We start from the raw sequence: 6,697 nt of genomic DNA on the forward strand, positions 1-6,697 counted from the left end.
TGTGATGACCACTTGTCTACAGTGATGTATTCTTGCTTAGTTTTGCACCCTCATTGGAAGGTTTATACTTGCTGGAAATCAGTTGGTAAGAATCTGACAAAGTGTAAAAACTCTCTTCAATTATAAGTTCACCACAGAGTTGTGAGCTGGAACTTTGTGTTTGAGTCCTCTGCAAGGAAGCCATAACCCAAGGAACATTAGGGAGGCCACTACACAATATACCTTTTTTATGGAAATGCCACAACAATAACAAAGGTATTTTGCACATAAATAAGACTGCCTTGGAGTGTACCTGTTCAGCTATACCTTTTTTTAAATGTCAGCTTACCCATCCCATTATGGTTTGCTTTTAGTTTCCTCCTACAGCTCAAATGGTGTACAAAAATGGCACTTTCCCTGTATTTAGATCTGCATAGTGGGGCTGTTCTACTGGACACATGCTGAGTTTTCTAAAGATGTGTTCATGGGCCTTACATGTTTTATTTTAATGAGGTCATCGTCACATTGCAGTGGCAAACAGCCTGGAAATACTGATATGTGTGGTACTCCATGCTGTCTCATCGTCACTCAAATGACAGCTTTTTTCAACAACAAGATATTAAAGCAGTCTTCAACCCGTCAAGCGTGACCCCAGAAGTGGCTATTACTACACTTGAAAATGATTCTGCCATGATTTACATAGGATGTAACATTTCAGAAGAAAGCACAAGTGTTGGAGATAGTTTTCTATCTTCAATCACAACGCCACTCAGAGAGAGACTTGAGTGACTCATACTCAAACATAAGCAGTTCTTTTCTTGTTAATCCTCTACAATCTGGGGTTCTTTGATAAACTGCAATGCACAGTTGGGAGAGCGAAATATACATCTCTTCTGGAAGACAAAATTGCAACTTCACTCAACAAAAATCTGCACAGTTCCTGCAGCACAGTAAGAGTAAATAATGTTTTCAGTTGTACTTTTCTTTTCAAGCAAACAGTCAAGCAGGAAAAAAATATGCTATTGCTACTAACCACACATATCAAACAGCATGATGTTTTTTATATGAGCAATCACTGGTTAAAACATAACAGCCATCAAGCAGAGTGTAAAAGAAACAAATAGGGTGTTATTGATTTCTACAATGAGAATTATTTGTATATTTTCATCACGCAAAAACATTTTTATTTTTGTGCTTTCTTTAAAAAGAAATACATAATAAATGATACAAACATATCACTGAGTATGTTCCAATGCTAAATCAGACTAAATATACAACTAAGGCTGTGTATTTGTTTGGTGTTAACTCCTCTGGTTGTTAAACAAAAATGTCAATGATCAAACTATTACTCATCAAGTACTGGTTATGCTAATAACGATCAACAAATAATAGATAGTATACAACAAGAATGTCTCTGGTGCAGTAAATACTACACGGGATGAACATTTAAATTACTCGCTGGTTATAGTTTGTCACTTGGAGGTCTTACTGATCGCAATAAATTAGCTGCTCTCAAACATAAATGTAATTTATGAGTTCTATTCATGCAACCTCTGAGACAACACAGACCTGTGAGTTAACCTGGTGTCCTTTCTTGTTTGTTTAGTTATGTTGACTATGAAACATTCTATGATGACACTGCCTCATAATGTCACAAATTGCTGCTGATTCTGCTTGAGCTATGGGTTACTTGCTGAGGCTCCATTCATAAAAAAAAAAACTACCTTGCAGAAATAAACACACATTGTAAAATCAATGTAACTATAGTGATTAGTTTATAGCTTTGAACTAGTCTTACCAAGCCCACCTAACAGAGAAGCTAACATTGACCCACACTGCTTTAATTGTTTGGCGATCAAACCTTGATTCTACAAGGTGAAAACCTGCTAATAAGCAGGTTTTGTCATTTCAGTGATCCTGCTTGTTAAATTTATAGAAAGTACTGCTGATGCTGGTGCAGGTTGGTCATTATGCCCCAAATCAGAAAAAGCTTTGTAGTGCTTTCTTTGCTTAAGAAATGCAGCCAATTTGAGCTGTATAAAATGGACTGCCAAATCATTATCTGGTGTTAAATAAGCCACTGAAGTTTGCTTAGTGGCATTGATGTCAAGCCACTTCTCACAATTTGTGCCATCGATCAAAAAAAAAAGAAGCAGAATAGCTTAGTTGTTTTGTCAAAGGAAGCCTCCTCTCCGCTCTGTAGAGGATTAACCAAGGTTGATCTTGTCTTTCAGGTTTTTTCGTTCTTCCTCATCTGTTTAGCTTTGTTTCTCTTTGCTGATCATTCCCCAGTGCCGGCCTGTATAAAAATACAATACAACGTGAAAATAATATTCTCAAAACTCAAAATCTCTCTGCTTCTCTTACGCAAGCTATTTTGTTTTCAATGTTCATGTCTCAAACCATGATCTGATTTTGTACCACGTGATCGTTTGACAAGTATCTACAACAATTATTTCTTTGACTTGGTTGTTCCCTCAGATCATTAGGATATCAATATTTAATTGAGACTTCTCCATAACCAAACTGCCCATAATAATTAAAATATGCCTCAGAGTTTCCCTAACACTCGTGACTCCCAACAAATGCAGGTTGACTGTTAAACGCTTGAAAAAGGACCACAAATACACCCCATTTGTGTTATACGACTACAAGCTGTAACAACTACAGCTGTGACATTTATGGCCTGCAGATGGTGCAGGCTTTGACATTGCCGCTGCTCTGTTGTCTGCTTGCTGTGGGTGGCAACATCTCAACTACTGCTACTCTTGTTTGATGAAGTGGCTTAAGAAGTCTGGATATAGAAAGTCAACGGTTTGTTAGTTACAAGCCTGTTCAATGAGCCGCTCTCATTGAATTATAATCATTATAAGACAAATGCTTTACAATTGCACCTCATTGGCTTCATGCATATACAGGTCAGGGTTTGCAATCACAGGTAACAGCAGGCTAACAGTTTCCAGGGGTCTTTGTAATAAACTCAAGCATTTTTAATCACCTGCAGTTGCACTACAGGTAATCATGTCGTTTCTCTCTAATTTCCAATACCCAATTAGCTTTTCCCTCGTAGTGCAACTGTTATTTACAAGAAAAATGATGCATAGGACAAGTTAAAGAGAACCTGCTTCCCGTTTTACACATTCAGCAGTACTGCACCCTCCTCGACATACATTCACAATTTCAAGTACCCTAATTTCTTTCTCGATCTATGAACAGATGGTAATTCAAATAAAAACAAAATATTACATTTTTTCACGGCTCCTGTTGTTAAGCGGGGCGTGGAGATGTCACAGTGAATAAATGGAATTAAAAAGCAATTTCTCAAAATAAAAGCGAAATCTTCGGCTGAGTACCGAAAGAGGAGAAAAAGACCTCTCATGATTTATTGTGTGCTCAGATTTTGCCACCGTTGATTAAGTGTGTCCTTAGTTGGCACCACCTCAAACACTACGCCTAAATGATGATTAAAAAGAACCAATGAAGAGCGTCAGAGAAGGTGAAATAAATATGTTTCAGTTAATTCAAATAGGTGTAAATAACACCTAAGTCTACATTTTGCTTCCTTTTCCACTTCATTTGCTCCGTTGAAAGCTTCTGATGAATATAAAGTATGTTTACCCAGTTTCTTTTGTCAGTAGAGATGGCTCACCATAATGACACTGCCAAGATTGTGTTGTTGTATTAATTCCGCAAACAAAAGCTATTCATCAGTGTTTCTCTGTATTTATCAGACTGTTTAACACCCAGGTGGGAAGAAGAACCAAACAATAAGAGATCTGATTTTCCCAGTCAACAAGACATTTTGGCAGATCTCTCATTAACCTGATGTCATCATATTGCATGCTGCAACAAGACACACAGCTGATCATATTATTCAGCTGCGTCTTGCTGCAGCAGCTGTCCACACAAGTCAGAGTAATAGTCAACAAATTAGCACAGGCACAACACACAATTTTCATTGGTAAATAGTTTTTTACAGTTTGACACACTTTCATTGTTATACTTCATGCTAAGAAAACTTTTAAGAGATAGTTTACTTCTTAAATACAACTTTATGTGGAGGCAGGGCTTCCTTATTTCCATGAGAAAATCTTTGTTTTCCTCTTAAATAGTGAGATAAAAAGTCTTTAAATATAAACTGGTGTTTTACCTCATGGCAAAACTGGTGCTTGTGGAGTTGTGTTAACATTCTCTCCAGTCTCTCGTGGAGTATTCATTCCTTCCCCACAGTCCCACTCAGATATACCCTTATCCCTCTTATCCTCAGCAAATCAATACCTACCTCAGCTACTTTGGGAATCAGCCATCCACACATATCAACTGAGAAGTGATGCTTCAGAAGCAAAAAGCTGAAATCCTTAGTGGAAATCTTTGCTTGCGTTAGCAAATTCAGGTGTATCTCTGAGGTGTTTGAGCTTCTAGAATATACAGAGGAAGCAGTAATAAGGTAACTCATCCTCATCATTGCATGAGCTGGTTATTACTGGTGTTATTTCCGCATGCTCCCTTATAGGTACAGATTGTAGTATTTGACAACATTGATAGAAATGGAATATAACATTCATTAGCATGTTTATACTGTGTTTTTGTTAACTTATAATGAGCCTTTTACATTTAGATTTTAAGGAGGCTGCCATCTTGCACAGTCAGCACAGAACGGACAAACTAGCAAAGGCAATACAGTTTTTTTTGTAATTTGTGAGTAGCTGCCTCAAAATCTTAAATTGGATGACAAAGAAGAAGAGAGTGGTTGTTGCTGTTTGCAATTGATTTGTACTGATGGATACTTGTGATAGCATCAAAAAGTAGGGTCATACCCAGCATGCATCACAGCAGCTACTTGTCCTCTAAGGCCACCATTGGTTGTGGAGCTTCACCAACAGGAAGGGTGAGTAAGGGAGCTTTTCAATCCAGAATCTGATTGTTAGATATCACTAAATATTCCCATTTGCACACACTGTATTACATGTAATAAGTAAGTTGTAGTAAGTGAAGGATTGCTCATGGATGAAAACACTTCCAGCATGTTAGCTAATCAAATACCAACCATTGAAATCAGTCCATTCCCTCATTATAAATGAGTTTCCTTAAGTGTTTCCCAATGTCTTGATAGTAATAATTAAAAGTGCTTTTAATGGAGGTCAAAAAGGTTAGTTCAAACCATTAATCTAATTGTGTCATTTAAATATCATAAATCAATTTTACATGTTTACATTTGACATTTCTTTGCACTTAACAGTGCAGTAATATCTTTGCCTGCTTCCTCTAATCATCAGTACATGAATATTGATGTGGTTTCTCTCCAGGCACTTCATCTAAAATGAATGAAGACGGGTTTCCAGCTCAGACAGATCTGCACAAACACGGCATGCTCATTAAAAGACCAATTGTATAATAATGTGCACCTGTCTGGAGGAATGAAAGGTAGCCTTCCTGAACATGTACCCCGCACAGAGAGCTAAAATTAGCCTTTAAGATGTACATTTTCCCTGTTTTATAAGCTGTGACTATGTCTGTCATCTTTAGTTTCACAGGAGGATGTAACCATCTATTTACTGCCAAATTATTTGACTTAAGGGTGACAACATGAATTTGCTGAGATCAATGATCCCTCTTTACGAGATCAAAATAAATCAAGCACCTGTTCATCATATTAAACTAGCTATTATTCCATCATGAACCATATTTCAGCAGCACGTCTATTGGTCATTATGAAAGGAGCAGACTGTCAAATATAGGATTATTAATTTAGAATTTCCTGAAAAACTCATAGTGCAAGCTTGTAGTTCTATGACTCCTACACAGGACCCATGTGGATTGTAAAATATGTCTTTCACTGCACGCATAGACAGTTTCAAGCCGTGAAGTGCTGAGCCCAGATGGGCCTTGTCATATGACTGTCTTGCATGTCTAATATGCTAATTTTACATACTGCAATGGGATCTGGGACACAGGACCTGTACCTGACAATCTGAAAGCAAACTGGAAGCTAATATGAGGGTCCCTATCCAAATGATAGATAGACATTCGGGAGGGCTGTTCAGAAAAGACACATTTCAGCCTGATAAAGCCTCTGCATGTAATCCTTGTGTGTGCTGGGCACACACAGTGGGATAGTGTAGAAATATTTTCTGGTACTTCTGTGTCTCCCCTATGCAAACTTGGATTACTACTACAGCAAAAATGTATTCTTAAACACAGAATTGTCTGTCTTATCTTTGACTTACACAAAATAAACACAATCATCAGCAATTGTAATAGCAGTTAGTTGAGTAACTCATAATGCTTCCATTTAAAGGGATAGGTTTTTTAAGTATGGCTGTATGAGGTTGTTGTCAAAAGTAAGCATATTATCCACAGCGGATGCCGGTCAGCTCAGCCGCTTTGTTGAGAAAGTGGCAAGAGAACCCGAACAGAAGCTAGGCTATCAACCGCTGCTCCGGGATGAGCTCTACCATGTCATATAGCTAATTTCAACAAACTTCAACCAAAGCACTATCCTCGGTTTAAGTGTACGCTCTATATGGAGATATATCAGTGCTTTCATTTGTCAGCAGGAAGCCCATTTGTTTTTGCACTATTCTTGGACACAGCACATACATTTTCTTCCCCCTGCAGTGATCAGCTATTTGGGTCTGCAGACTTTGAAAGACACAGAAATAAAAGGTGTGAGATTTATCAACTTTGTTTTATTATTATTTCAAATCTTTTGTTTTTC

The sequence above is a fragment of the Notolabrus celidotus genome, chromosome 8 (assembly GCF_009762535.1).
Source record: "Notolabrus celidotus isolate fNotCel1 chromosome 8, fNotCel1.pri, whole genome shotgun sequence".
In the NCBI taxonomy this organism is placed as follows: Eukaryota; Metazoa; Chordata; class Actinopteri; order Labriformes; family Labridae; genus Notolabrus; species Notolabrus celidotus.